The sequence below is a fragment of the Nelumbo lutea genome, chromosome 1, assembly GCF_056320005.1.
Source record: "Nelumbo lutea isolate HS-2025 chromosome 1, American lotus-T2T, whole genome shotgun sequence".
NCBI lineage: Eukaryota > Viridiplantae > Streptophyta > Magnoliopsida > Proteales > Nelumbonaceae > Nelumbo > Nelumbo lutea.
In genome coordinates this window covers 66,112,457-66,128,340 of record NC_142684.1, presented here as the reverse complement: position 1 = coordinate 66,128,340, position 15,884 = coordinate 66,112,457, and the positions used below count along the sequence as shown (strand labels likewise).

General features: G+C 38.6%; 1 long non-coding RNA gene and 1 pseudogene across 2 annotated transcripts; both read right to left on the bottom strand.

Moving 5' to 3' along the window:
- Positions 1 to 5,154: 5,154 nt before the first annotated feature.
- LOC148875013 (pentatricopeptide repeat-containing protein At5g66520 pseudogene) lies at positions 5,155 to 7,534 on the bottom strand (annotated as a pseudogene). The gene has a single exon (XR_016098490.1). The product of XR_016098490.1 is annotated as a pentatricopeptide repeat-containing protein At5g66520 pseudogene (transcript).
- A 620-nt stretch (positions 7,535 to 8,154) lies between these two features.
- On the bottom strand, positions 8,155 to 14,946 carry LOC148875012 (uncharacterized). The gene is made up of 3 exons (XR_016107231.1): positions 14,903 to 14,946; positions 8,694 to 8,784; positions 8,155 to 8,537 (listed from the first exon to the last, which is right to left on the bottom strand). It is a non-coding gene; the product is annotated as an uncharacterized LOC148875012 (long non-coding RNA).
- Positions 14,947 to 15,884: the final 938 nt, after the last annotated feature.

Here is a 15,884-nt window from a genome sequence, read left to right as displayed (position 1 = left end):
ACGCACTAGAGAAGAGCTAATAATGTATGAATCCTTTCTTAAAAAATACAAAGATGTTTTTACTTTGGGAATACAAAGACATGCTAGGACTAGATCCTAAAATAGTTGCTCTATTATCTATGTGTATATACCTATTACTTATCTCAACTACCTAGTCGGCTATCTTGTGTATATACCCGTTATCTATCTTCTTCTTCAGTCACTCATGATCGTTCTCTATGTATATACTTGCTATATTTGGTTCTTCCTGCAACCTCTACCCATTGGTTGAGACATCAATCACTTCTCTTGCTATGGTTTCGGGCAAGCCAACATGTCTTCTACTATGTAGATAGCCATGGCCTAGATGTATCTCAGAAACACAAAAGACCTTATTGGATAAATTTTGTCTTAAAATTGGGGTTAAAGTTGTCTTTTTAAATGAATAAGTGTTTATTAGAGAAAAAGACCACCAAACACCCAACATGGAATAAGTGCTTACTTTTTAAAATAAGCATTTAAAAAAGGTGGGTGTTAAACACAAAAAGTGCTTATTTGAATAAGCACTTATTTTTCAAATAAGTACTTCCAATCTTGGCCAAAATATCTTAGATTTAAAGGTCAATCAAAGGCAATTTGATAAAATCGATGAGTCCTACTTCAACTAGGATTCTTCCAACTATGAATATTTTTTATTAGCCCTCAAAACATTCAAATCAAATCATACAATTAATAATGTCAAGCATCATGAAATCGAGTCCCAGTTGCACTAGGACTTTTTAATCTAACAAGATGAGTTCATATGAAGCCTCATCAAATCAATTGTTTAGCTAAATTATATTGGATTTTATCTAATGAGAAATACTGCAATAGTCCTAATCATACTTGGACTCTTCTAATTCAGGTTCAATTCTTTTTTAATAATAAAACTTATAAGTTTCCACTCTAATTGCTTATTTGAGCCCTATATACCCATATTTTGGGCCCACAGTACTCAACGGGGCACTGTTGTAGGAATTTAAAAAATAATATTTATATAGTTTATAACCCAAATAGGTGAGTTGGCTAGTGTGCTAGCTAAATCATCAAATCTAAACAAGGTGTCATATGGGAGTTCCCTCTCTTTAAGTGGGAGGGATAGGTGTCTTTCACCTAGGGGGAGGGGTACTTATATAATTAGTAATTACCCCACTCCCTATTTAAGCTCCTTAATGGGAAACTAGAGGCCCACTCTTTGGAGAAAATTGTCTCAAACATACCACTTATAGAGATTCTTAAGAAAAGTCAAGATAAAGAAAGAATAAAAGAAAACTTCCCAATGGAAGAGAATGAAGAAAAAGAAATCTCACTAATACAAGTAGGTAAAGGAAAGTCCTCTTTGTAAATATTTTACTATATATGCCTTCTTTTATGTATCCTTCTTCCTCTCTCTCTCTTTTGTTTTTGCTTTTAAGTAGGGAAATAGAGGGAAAGCAACCATCTACAATCAAGTGTTTTTACTTGGTTGATTATGGTCCCTCTATCAAGACAAGTTTGGGATTAAACATCTATCGTCTAATTCCCAAGGGATGATTATAGTTCCGTTCAAATGAAAATGAAGAACATGAGGATAAAAATCATCTACAATCAAATATTCAATTTGACTAACTATGATTCCCTTCTTGAATACAAAGTCCAAAGGATTAAGGTTGTCTACATTCTATAGTCAAAATTTCATCTAATTGACTACAACTTGTTGTAAAGAAAGGAATAAGTAAATCTTCTTTGTATCAAAGAGAAAATAAAGAGAGAAATGTAATGTTGTGGAGTTTCTCAATTGTATTTTTTTTTCTCTTCTCATTCTTGTACACTTGAAGTATGTAAAAGGAAATGCAAATGAAAAGTTCTTTTTAAGAAGTACTCTATTACTCTTTTCTTTTGTTCTATACATTTATTTCTCTACATCATAATCAAAGGTGTTTTCTACTTTCTTGTAGAGATGTAATTAAGGGGAACAATCCATTTGATTCCTTGAATAGACCTTGATGAGGGCAGATTTGGCCCTCCAGTAAAATTGTGACATGTGGCACCTCGTGACAACTAGAAAAACACCCAGCCAACAAAATTACGAAGTTGGTGACCCACCCAGGCACCAGTCTGGCCGGCCTGGCGTGACCTGCGCGCGGCCTGACGCGCGCCTGCGCAACCTGCGCGCAGCACACGCCACCTGCACGGCGCGCGCACGCGGCCTGCGCGAACTACGCGCAGCCTAGCGCGCGGCCTACGTGACCTGGCCGACCTGGACCAGCCTAGTGCATGATCCAGCCAAGCGCCAGCTTGATGACCTGATCTAGACACTGACCCGCCGACTCACAGGCGCCAGCTTGACGGCCTGATCTAGGCACTGACTCGCCGACTGACACAGGTGTCGACCTGACGACCTGGCCTAGACACTGACCCGCCGACTGACGCAGGCACCCCTCTGACAACCCGGCCCAGGCGCCAACCTAGCCGCCTGACATAAGCGCCAGCCTGACGACCTCGAGGAGTTCACCACCGTACCTCGGTTCTGACAGGATGCGACGAGTCTTACCGTTTGGAGGCTTTTTCACCCACCTAACCCGTGAGGACTCCGGTATATAAAGACCTCACCCCCCAAAGGGGAGGGGGGAAAAAGAAAGGGAAGTAACCCTGCTCTCTAACTCTCTCATATTATCTTCAAAGCTCTCTACAATAAGAGTGCTAACTTAAGCATCGAAGAGCCCCCACCGGGAAAGTACCCCCGGGACCTCTAATTCAGTTCTTGCAGGTCCTTCAGCTCCCGCCGCCTACGAAGAGGAGGAAAAGATGCAGTTCTCAGAAGCCCCTCAGCTCCCCCCACCTACAAAGAGGAGGAAGAGATGGAGTTCTCGCAGGTCTCTCAGCTCCTGCCACCTACAAAGAGGAGGAAAAGATGAAGTTCTCGCAGGTCCCTCATCTCCCGCCACCTACAAAGAGGAGGAAAAGATGGAGTTCTCGCAGGTCTCTCACCTCCCGCCACCTACAAAGAGGAGGAAAAGATGAAGTTCTCACAGGTCTCTCAGCTCCCGCCACCTACAAAGAGGAGGAAAAGATGAAGTTCTCGCAGGTCCCTCATCTCCTACAGCCTACAAAGGAAAGAAGACCACCTCATGCTGAGGGCAGTCGGATTGCGCCGCACCAGGGAGCTCCAAAATTCTCTAAGGTATCGGTCGCCTAGTAGGCAGTTTGCCAAGGCAGTTCGCCCCCAGGCAGTTTGCCACCAAGGCAGTTCGCCACCAGGCAGTTCGCCACTAAGGCAGTTCTCCACCAAGGCAGTTCACCACCAGGCAGTTCACCACCAAGGCAGTTCACCCCAAGGCGGTTCGCCCCCAGGCGGTTCGTCACCAAGGCAGTTCGCCCCCAGGCAGTTCGCCACCAGGGAGTTCGCCCCCAGGCAGTTCGCCACCAGGGAGTTCGCCACCAGGCAGTTCGCCCCCAGGCAGTTCGCCACCAAGGCAGTTCGCCCCCAGGCAGTTCGCCACCAGGGAGTTCACCACCAGGCACTTCGCCACCAAGGCAGTTCGCCACCAAGGCAGTTCGCCACCAAGCAGTTCGCCACCAAGCAGTTAGTCACCAAGCAGTTCTCCCCAGGGAGTTCGCCACCAAGTAGCTCGTCACTAAGGCACGCTACCACTGGGTCGAATAACGAGGTACTTTGCCAAAAAATTTTACATCACAAAACATTGGTACGTGGCCGAAAACGGTTACATCAAACCTTACCTAAAAAATAGATATTCAATTACTCGATTGAGTGAATTATGTTGCATGAGAATTTCTTAAAATTTTCACACCAACAATGAGTAAAAAAAAAAAAAAAACTTATTTCTATTAGTAAAAACCATTTAGTGATCTATGAACCTAAGAACGTATGGTGTTCAATGTTCTTGTTATTGCTTTACTTTCTATTATGCCAAGTTTTTTTTTTCATTTGGAAACAGTAACTTCATTAAGCAAATGAAGTTTGCTTTGATGCGGCCATCCCACTACTACTTTAGAATACCCTTCTATTATCAAAGTTGTGTGCCCAGTAATCTGCCCAATCTTATACCATGTAGTAATGCTAACAGTTCTGCTTTTGTGGAACAAGGCTTTACCTACGAAAGTTGCTTTCTTTAAATTGCTAAGGGGAAGAATAGGAATAGGTTGTGACCTGCAAAGTGTGGGAATACTACTTGTATCTAAATGTGCTCAATGCAAAGAAGGTAGTGCTGAAAGTATCCATCATTTGATGGTGCATAGTTGTTTGGCTAGAAAGGTGTGGAAAAAGTTTAGCATGGTGATTGGGGTGGATTGGATTCCAAAGACAATGAAACTCTAATGGGTCATTTGCTTTGACTCAAAACCAGATGACCTTCAATGGCATGTTTGGGTGTTAGAGTGCTACCCAATGCTAGGAGGGAGTTTGAAATTGTGCATAAGTTCCATTGGTGCGGGTATGGTGCATGTGTTGGCAACCTGGAGCCCAGTAATGAAGGGGGAAATGTAAGTGTGAGTATGAAGGTAAGGCTATGTGCGGGGGTCTCCTTGAAAAATGAAGGAAGGTTAAAGGCAAAGGGTAGGCTAAAGGCTAGGGCGAATAGAATGATAGAATGATACCCTCGTTATGAGTTGGACCCCTATTTATAGGGAAAGATCCCGAGGTCCTGAAATGAATAAGCTAAAAGTGTTTGATTCCCACTAGGGAAAGGAATATTTGATCTAGTGTCGGTTGTCAGGGAACACCACTAGGGTTTCGTCACATGTCTTATGAGATATCTCAAGGATGGGGTTTCCTTTCGTTTGAGGATTCCCATAATACATGTGTGCTACTTCCTTTTGCAAGTCTCTTAAAACTAATGTGGTGCAGGTGACATCAATACTTATCTCCCGTGTCCTTTCTAATCCTACTAGATGTTCTGTCACGTGTGTTATTAATGAAGCATGTGTTTCTTTACTCGTTATGACTTGCAATGGCCTTGGATTCATCGCAAGTTCATGATAGTTCTGAGTTCATTGCAGGTCTGTGATGGCTTCATGCTCGTCGCAAGTCTGCAATGGCTCGGAGCTCATCGCAACCTCACAATGGCCTTATGTTCATCGTAGGTTCACAGTAGCATGGCCAACAAAGTTTATCAATGGCCACTCCTGGACCGGGAGTAAATTTTAATTTGAGCTAGGTTAAAAAAAATGGATCAAACAGCCTCCATGTAAATAGATACAGTACACCACTCATATCTGAACAAGCAGCCCTTGCCGCGTTGGCATGGCCAACAAAGTTTTCTTTATTTTGCAAGCCTTAGCTTCTTCAATGACTGCTGGAAATGGCATCATCTGGGGAGAGGTCACATACATGATGCCCCAGCAACTAGCGAGTTATAGATTCATCATCCATCAAAAGACAACCCTTGAAAGTTTGATCCTAGAATCAGATGGTCCACTGGAAAAACTTCAAGTGCTACCAATAGTCTCTACAAGAACAAGAACCATCTTTGAAACAATGGAACCGATTTCGATCACGCACGACAATCTCTCTTTTAGCAATTGCGGATATCAATTTCAAAGCATTGTGGCAGTCTTCACAAACCCGAAGGTTCTTCATGATCCTAATTGGTGTTGATGGCGGTGTTTTCATTAGACCATAAACAACAGCTAACTTCTCGCTATGACGATACAGAACCTTCTCCTTCTCACCCTCATCCATGTCAAGGAGGACAACCGAAGTATCTGGCACATAGCCTCTTTGCTTCATCTGTCGTAGTAATCCCTCCCAGTTGCAATATATCTCCTCAGCTTGAGGATGATTCCCATCCCCGGCCACAAATTCATGGACTACGCCATCTATGGTGATTGAACTCCATCCGGGTGTCTTCTTAACACCCCTATCCCTCATCAACCTCCTTACTCTTGCTGTGTCCTCCCACCGGCCTGCATCTGCATATATATTCGATAAAACTACGTAATAACCATCATTAAGTGGATCCAATACGAGAAGGTGCTTGATAGCTTCTTCAGCCAACTTGACATTCTTATGAACCTTACAACCACCGAGGAGAGCTCCCCACACGACTCCATTGGGTTTGACAGGCATGTTCTTGATGAACTCGTAGGCTTCTTGGAGGAAACCAGCCCGGCTAAGAAGATCGACCATGCAACCGTAATGCTCAATCTGGGGGGTTATCCCGTGGTCCCTAGTCATGCTGACAAAGAACCTGCGGGCCTCGTTTATCAGTCCCATGTGACTACATGCATGCAAGAGTCCTATGAAGGTAACGCCATTGGGTCTAATGCCAATTTGGGTCATCTTGGAGAAGAACCTCAGAGCTTCTTTGCCTTGCCCATGTATTGCTAGGCCTCCAATCATGGCTGACCACGACACAACTGTTCGTTCTTCCATTTCATCAAAAACCTGGAGTGCAACCTCGAGGCAGCCGCATTTAATATACATGTCAATCAGAGTGTTGCAAACTCGCACATTTCTCCTAAATCCACATCTGTCCGAGTACTCGTGAACCCTCCTACCAAGGTCCAACGAACCCAAATCCGCACAGGCTGCAAGAACAGCCACAACTGTTACCTCATTAGGTTTCAGCCCTGCACTTTCCATCTGTATGAAAAGATGAATAGCCTCTTTAGGCTTCCCACATTGGACGTAACCTGCAATCATTGCAGTCCATGACCTCACATTCCTCTCGGGCATTCGAGCAAACAAGTCGTAGGCCTCGGCAATATGTCCCCGCTTTATCAATTGAGTTATCATGATATTCCACGTCACAACATCTCTATGGCTCATCTTCTCAAACAACCTTCGAGCATCATCAATTGCACCGCAACATGCATACATGTGAACGATTGTGTTTTGAAGGAATAAATCCGATTGAAACCCGAGTTTCTCAATCAATCCATGAACACTCCTACCAGCGGTAAGATCCAACAAAATGGAACAAGCTTTGAGAACGAATGAACAGGTGAAAGTATCAGGCCTGACATTAAACTGGCGCAACCGATAGAAGAGACGAATGGCATCAATGGGAGAATCGCCCTCGGCGAAGGTTTTCAAGCAAGAATTCCATATAACAATTTCTGGTTTGTCTACCCGTTCAAAGATCCGTTGAGCATAATCGAAGCTCGGGGAGAAAGCGCAGACCAACCCAACACGAGAGAAAGGGAGAATTGAGTGGGGAGAATTTGTTTTGATGATAAGAGAATGGATTTGTTTGAGTTCGAATGGATCATTGAAGTTGTGAAGAAGATCAGTTCTGAGGTTTTCTAGGGCAATGGGCTGTGAATTTCTTCCATGATAGCTTTGGTTGGGTTTTGGTGAGGATGGAAGGTGAAGGCAAGATAGAGAATAAACCATTTTCTTCGTCCTCTTTCCTTCTAACGGTCCATTGGGTTTTGAACGTTGAAGTTTTGGTTGGGTTTTAGGCGTGTTCACATCTCCGCCCCACAACGTCCTATTGTACATTCCTGTCGTGTATTAGGAACAGCTCCCAATGATGACATCTTCGATTCTGATACTATCATGGGAAGATGTTCTCACTACAAATAGGAATTTATGTGCCACATTGTGGGTGGGGCGGAAATGGAAATCATTTTAAACTTTGATTTGAAGTTTTAAACACCTTCCTTCCAATAGAACATGTTCCAAATCTCTACCATCAAAAAAGATCTCACATCACACATCTTATACATGACAGGTCCCACTTTTATGATAGGCCTTAGTTTTATGGTGAGATGTGCGGTGTTAGATCAAATTGATAGAGGGTTAGAATGTATTTTGTTGGGAGAAGATCCTAATTCCATTCCAACTCCGATTCCAAATATTTATTCTAGCAAACCAAAATGGCCCTCATAACTTGTTAGGGTAAACAGGTAAGTAGAGGACAAGTCCACGTTCTATGCACCCGTGGGTGCATTGGGCGTGTGAATCTGCCAATCAAAAATGCCACATTGGCGTGTTTAAAATTTACCAACTTTAATGACCCTTTACCCATTAGTTAAAAGAATCTGACACAAAAATGCTCAGTTTGAAAGAGTATAAATACAAATATGTAGAATGCAAATGCATAAAAAATATATTTATATAAGATTTTGTATTCTATAAATCTGTATTTATACTCATTCCAAATGTACAAATACAAAACTGTAGAGGTAAAACTTTACATTTTCTATTATTTTGTACATATTTGAATTTGCTCTACTTCCAAAACAATACCCTCCGTGTTACTATTTCTCCTCTCCTTCCGCTTTCCCTCTTATTTTCACCGCCACCCTCACCCTCTCTCTTTCCTTGTTGCCATTATTCCCCTTTTTCTGCCCCGTTGCCACTCTCTGCCTTTTCTCATCGGCCTTCGTCGTTGCTTCTTCTGTCGGCTTTTCCCCCTCTTCTTTCTTTTCGCTGACAGGTGGTTCCTGTTGTGATACGATTCGAGTCTGCTTTTTGGTCCTTCCGTATGCATAGTCGACGAGAAGATCAGCATCCATGGTTCCGGTTGCTGTCACGTTTCATGTGCTCAACTCTGTCTCCGCTGTTTGCACCCCTAAGCCACATAATATATACTATGATCAAGATGAGATTGCAGAAGTAGAAGTCAAAGAAGAAGTAGAACCAACCCAAAAAAAAAAAAAAACCGAAAAAAAAAAAAAAAGATTTCCTTTTATCTATTGCCTGCAATGTGATATGAGCATAAACCCACCTCTCACTTTGAGTATCTTTCTCTTCAATTGCTCGGCACAGGCCTCGGAATGCATGCTCACATTCAGTTCTACCATCGTCAATCCACTAACCTGATGAATGATGAAACAGGGGGCTGGGATTTGTTTTTCATCTTCAACATTTCTAAGTAAAGAAAAACAAAGATACATGGGATTGCGAAGTAACAACTTCTGACATAGGCACTCCCTCGGCTTTAGGTAACAACATGGGGCTCTAATATCCCCTTTATGTTTAATTGGTTTTGCGCCATATCCATGACAAGCTCTTCAACTCTTGTATCTAGAGACAGAATTTATATGATTAATATTGGACTATTGGGTTGGAAAACGTAGAAAGAACCTTTCTCTTCTTTGCACATCCTACGCAATGCAAATCTACAAATAAAATTACAGATGATGGTGGCTTAGGCCATGTTTGGCTCACTGTTCTAGACCTCATTCTTTTAATTCTTGCTCATTCTAACTGTTCTAGGCCTCATTCTTTTAATTCTTGTTCATTCTAGGCAAGAATGAACAAGAATGAACAAGAATGAATAACATCAGAGTATTTGGTTACAAAATTCTTGCCATGGGAAACGTTCTTTTTAGAATGAAAAATCAGCCCATAATACAAAATTGAAGTAGTCTACAGCATGAAAAATAATCATGCTCCATCTTGTTCATTTTCATTCTTTGAAAAAAATATGCCTACAAAACTACTACCATAGATGTTTACTAGCGGACTACCATGGAAGTACTTTTACAAAATCACTTTTATATTATTACTTTTATACAAAAAGCACTTTAAAAAAAATATTTTTACACAAAAGCACTTTTATAAAAGTACATTTACGTGAAAGCACTTTTTATAAAAGTACTTTTACACAAAAGCACTTTAATAAAAGTATTTTTACACCAACAAACTTTTATGAAAGCACTTTTATAAAAGCACTCTTACAAAAGCACTTTTATGAAAGTACTTTTATAAAAGCACTTTTTACAAAAGAACTTTTATGATAGTACTTCTATCAAAGTATTTTTATAAAAGCACTCTTACAAAAGCACTTTTACATAGAACACTTGTTAGTCTGAAAAGAAATCATTTTAAGGAAAAAAGTGTTTGGTTCATAGCAATATTTTCTCATTCTACCTATTTTTATCCATTCTTGTCCATTTTAGAATTTCATCTTGGGTAAAAATGAAAAGGAATGAGAGTTGAACCAAACATGGCCTAAAGTCTCATCTTTCTTTTCTTCCGCATTCTCACTTTTCTTCTTCCTTCTTCTCCTATGCTTTGCCTTCTTCTTGCCCAATGTCAAGAGCAAGAGAAAATCAAAATCAATTAGCCCCAAGACTATAAAAACATTAATCAAGTAAAGGCCCATGTTATGTACACATGCCAGACAAATTAAACAAGGAACCACATTACTTTTTTGTCTCTTCGCATATTTCCTCTATGAACACAAATCATAAACTAAGACCACAACAGGCAATACTCAATTAAAAAAGGGATGGATTTATCTTTTTCTTTATCATCACCAAACCCACATTTGGGTGTCAAGGATTTCGAGGTTAAAATAAAAAAGCCCAACATCACAAGGACTGTTGCCGACCATCTCCAAACTCATCCTCAAGCCCATTATCAATATCAAAACACATGAAAGAAGAAGAAGAACGCATCAACTTGATTTTGTGTCGCTGCTAGTGGCTTCTACATTCAGTGAGATGGTCAATCGCCGATGGATGCTTCTAGGCTAGGGGTTGGTGGAGGAAGAATGGGAGGGAGAATAGTGTAAGGTGTGTTTTAAGTTTTTTGTCTTTTTGTATCCGATTTGACCAAATTCTTTAACTAACAGCTAAACGTCTGTTAAAGTTACTGAATTTTGAACATGTCAACGTAGATGTCTCTGGTTGGGTGGGGGGTTCACGCATCTAGTAAACCCATCGTTGCACAAAACACGGACAAAGAAAGCAAAAGAAATCCCTTTCAGGTCACACCTTTACCAAACTATTTGGTTTGTTATACAATGATGTGGTGTTCACTTTTACCAGACAATTAGTCAACATTTCAATAATGTGTTGATGGTAGTGGTTCATTAACCAACATAGGGCCTCCTAACTTTTGACACAACCCAAAATACTAACCCTACTTTAAGCTAATCTTTACACACTATGCTTTATTATTTAAAAAAATAAATGAGTTTATAAAATTGAATTTTATTTTGTAGAATAGTATAAGAGTCATTGATGGGACACACATATCTATATAGGTTCATGCTAATATGCAAGCACCATATCGTCGCCACAGAAAGGGGCCTTGCATACAAAATCTAATGGTCACATATGACTTCAACATGTGGTTTGCATTTGTCCCTGCTAGATGGGAGGGAACATCATGTGACTTCAACACGTAGTTTACATCTGTGTTTTTCTATTCACTATATATTGACTAGGGTTGTGTTTCATGGAACATATATAGATACATTTATGTTTATTTAATTGATGATGATGCATTTTTACCTCCTTACAGGTGTTTAATGGTTGGTAGTAAGTATTATATAGTGTTTATTGGCCATAACATGTAGGTTAACCAATATAGTGGTGTTATTTGAAAGTACTTTCTAAAAGTACTTTTATGAAATTACTCTTTAAAAGTACTTTTAAAAATCATTTCTTGAAAGCACCTCCATGTAAAAATACTTCTTGAAAGTAATTTCATAAAATTACTTTGTAAAAAAGTACTTTTGTGAAATTACTTTTTTGGAAGTACATTTGGAATATTGCTTTTTATGAAACTAATTCCATGAAAGTAAGGCCCTTCATAGTATGAAAAACACCATATCGTGTTCAGATGGCATACTTCCTACTTTGGCTTTCATGCTTTCTAAAAGCACAACCCCCCCCCCCTAAAAGCACGAAGTTGAATTTTATTATTGTGTGCTTTGGGGGAAGTTTTGCTTCTACTTTGTGTGAAGGATGGTCAGTAAAACCCCTCAATCGAGACTCCCCCATTCGCCTATTGTCTTCAAGCCCTAACCTCTTTGCCACCACAAGTTCTTGCTCCATCATAACCCATCCCCAACCACCATTGCCACCGGAAATTGTCATCGGAAGCACGGTCCTCACCAGTATCACAAGTATGGATCCCAGTTTCATATTTTCCCCCTTTCTTTTAATGTTTTTCTCAATTTCATGCAATACCTTCTAGCTTAATGGTATGTTTATTGCATGTTTATCGCCACTGAAATGTTTTTATAGATTGTTTATTGTAATGTTATATATAGCATTATACTTTTACAAAACCACTTTGTTTCCTAAACCAAGTGCCAATTCTAAGTGGTTGCCATGTGTACATGATGTGTACATGTGGCATCTGTGTGTATCTTCAGTTTATTAATGTGGCTAATCATGAGTAATGTGGCCTTTGTCATGTATAAGATCAAATGAATCACATGACTGATAGAATGCTTTTGCCAAACAGAAAATGGTACTTCAGTTTTGAAAAGCATGCTTTTCAAAATTTTTTACCCAAAGGGTTTTCAAAGCAAAAATACCAAAGTAAAAGTTGTATTTGTACTTTGTACTTTATACTATTAAAAGTACAAAAGTGGAAGTGTACACAAACAAAGCCTAATTTTGTAAAACATTTTTGTAATGTACTTTCTAAAAGCACTTCAATAATTCTACAAATATAGTTTTTTAAAGTACTTCCGTAAAGTGACTTGAAAATAATTTGTGATATTGTCATACATGTGGACCCACATTGAATACAAATGGCACCCCAATGAGTGCACCCCACATGCACATCTTAGCATGCATTGGAAACATCTCCCATACTTGTCAATGGGAGATGTTCCAATACACAATTAGGATGTGTTGTGGGATAATTGTGGAGCACGCTCTGTGGGTGCTGATGCGAATTCTATGCATTTTTGAAATATGAGAAAAAATGTCATTTCCACAAAAGTAAATGCTTATTAGTCTTAGGGCTTGCGAAACAACCTAACCCTAATCTACATATATACATACATACAAACAAGGTAGTCTAGGAATTTTCTCCTTTTTTGAATTTTTTATTTTTTTAAACCCATATCATTTTTTAAACAATCCAACCCTATTTCCCACTCTTGCCTATCAAGTGTGGAATGTCTTCAATTTTAACTTAATCTCATTTTTTTTTGTTTCATATTGATAAAGAGATGAGGAACGAGCTATGCACGTTGTTAAATGGCCTTGAAGGCAAACCTAATTGAAGATAAAGCAAGAAAAAACATGAAAGAACCAAAGGAAAAAAAATGGAGGACAACACCACCGAGGCAAAAAATTCAAAAAAAAAAGTTTTAACCCTAACTTCAAGAAGAAAAGTGTCCATCATAGATGCGGAAAGCAAGGACGTTGGGCACCACAATCCAAACTTAATAAGAACTCTAGCAATGGCAACAATAACAAAAATTCAATTAATTTGACTAAATTAAATGTCATTGTCGCAGTTGTTGTTTGCGAGGTTAATATAGTAGCATATTCTAAGGAATTGATCTTAGACACAAGAGCTACAAGACACATTTGCAGCAATAGAAGTTGTTTCCAATTCTATACTCCCACTGGGGAAGTGAACAGGTGTTCTTAGGTGATTCTAGGCCCACTCCCATTATTGGAAAATGAATGATACTCTTAAAACTGATTTCTAGGAAAATTATATCCTTTTCTAACGTCTTTCATGTTCCCAACATCCATAGAAACCTAATTTCGGGCTCCCTACTCAATAGAATAGGGATAAAACTCTCCATTAGGTATGATAAACTTATACTCAACAAAAATGAGGCTTTTTTCGAGAAGGGTTATAACGGTTTGTTTGTTCTAAATGTACTTGAAATCATGAATGAAAATTATTCTACTTCTGTTTATATTGTTGACTCTGTTGATATTTGGCATGGTAGATTAGGACATGTTAGTGTTCTATATTTAAAAAAAATGAAACAAATAGGATTAATTTCTGATTTTTTCAGAAAACAAACTTTCCAAATGTCAAATATGCGTAGAATCAAAATTTACTAAAAAAAGTCACAAACCAATACAAAGACAAAATGAGTTGCTTGGATTGTTACATAATCTTTGTTGATGACATTTCCAAATTTGCAAAATTATATACTCTTAGAAATAAAGGTGAAATAGAAGAAATGTTCTACAAGTACAAAAATGATTTTTTTATGCAAAAGTACAAAAATGATGTTGAATTACAATTGGGCAAGAAAATTAAAAGACTTAGAACTGACCCGGGAGGAGAATATGAATCTTTATCCCTCAAGAAATTTTGTGAAAATATAGGAATAATACATAAAACCACTGCACCCTACTCTCCTAAATCAAATGGAGTTGCAAATAGAAAAAATGGGACTTTAAAAGAAATGATGAATTGTCTACCTATAAGTTTTGGTTTGCCTCAAAATATGTGGGGGAAGCCATAATAACTACACGTTATTTGCATAATAGAATTCAACATAAGAAAATAGGAAAAACACCCTTTGAACTTTGGAAGGGTTAAAAACCAAATTTGAAATTCCTAAAAGTGTGAGAGTGCCTAGCAAAAGTTGGAATCCCTGAAACTAAAAAGAGGAAAATTGGACCCAGAACTATGAATTGTACTTTTATTGAATATGCACAAAGCAATGCAACCTATAGGTTTCTTGTATTAAAACATGAAGGTAGTATTGTAAAGCCCAATACTATCTTAGAGTCTAAAGATCTAGAATTTTTTAAACCATCTTTCCCTATAAAATGGGTGAAACTAATAAAGAAAATAGAATTGACAGAACAACTGAAAATCTTAACACCCAAGTACCTGGTAATAATTATGAGCAATGTTTTTAAAACCGGACCGAACTAGATAGTTGGACCAGAAAACCTGGGAACCGGTCACCTAACTAGTTCTGTTTTACCCTAAAACCACTTTTTGGGCAAAAACTATTGATTTGGTCAGCAAACCGCGGACTCGACAGTTGAACCGTCGAAACATTTGACCCGAGAACAATTTTTTGCCTTTTTTTTGTCAGAGCGGGTCATTCGCTCGGACCGTTCGACCCACAACCGGACCCTAGAATGGCTCCCTATCCGGTTTGATTTTAAATACATTGATTCTAAGTCAATTCTTGAACTTAAAAGAAGCAAAAGAGCAAGAAAAGAAATTAACTTGGGTGATGGTATGTTCTCATACCTGGTTGAAGAAGATCCTAAAACCTATAAGGAAGCCTTAACCTCTTCTGATGCAGCCTTTCGGAAAGAGACAATTAACAGTGAATTAGAATATATATTATCTAATCATATATGTGAATTAGTAAATCTACCAAAATGAGCTAAATCAATTGGATGTAAATGGATCTTCAACAAAACACTTAAGATTAATGGAACTATTGATAAATTCAAAATAATGTTGGTTGCTAAAGAGTACAAACAAAGAGAAGGTAAAGACTATTTTAATACATTTTCTCCAATAACAAGAATCACCACTATTAGAGAAATCCTATTCATAGCTTTTATACATAACTTGGTTATATACCAAATGGATGTAAAACCTGCATTTGTAAATGGACATCTTTGAGGAAGATATCTATATGAACCAACCTGAAGATTTTCAGCCCTTAGGACAGTAAAAATCCTTATATGGCTTAAAACAAGCACCAAATAAATGGCATGAAAATTTTGATAATGTAATAACATCTAATGGTTTTGTCATTAATGATAGTGGCACTTGTGTATACATTAAATTTAGTGACAATTATGGGATAATAATATGTCAATATGTTGATGATATGTTAATCATGAGAAATGACTTGTTCGTTGTGAAAGAAACTAAAAATTTCTTATTGTCCAAATTTGATATGAAAGATTTGGGTAAAGTTATTTTTATTTTAGGAATGAAAATTTACAAAACCAATAAAGGTATTTTATTATCTCAAACACATTATGTTGAGAAAATTCTTAGAAAATTTGGACAGCTTAACAATATTTACCTAGTTAAGAACAAAGAGAATGTTGTATCTCAATTAGAATACTCCATCCCCCTTTTCTATACAAAAAAAAAAAAGAATATTCCAAAATTGTGGGAAGTGTGATGTATTTGAAAAATTGCACTCATCCTGATATTGCATATGTTGTTGGTAGACTAAGTAGATATACTCATTGTCCTAGTAATGATC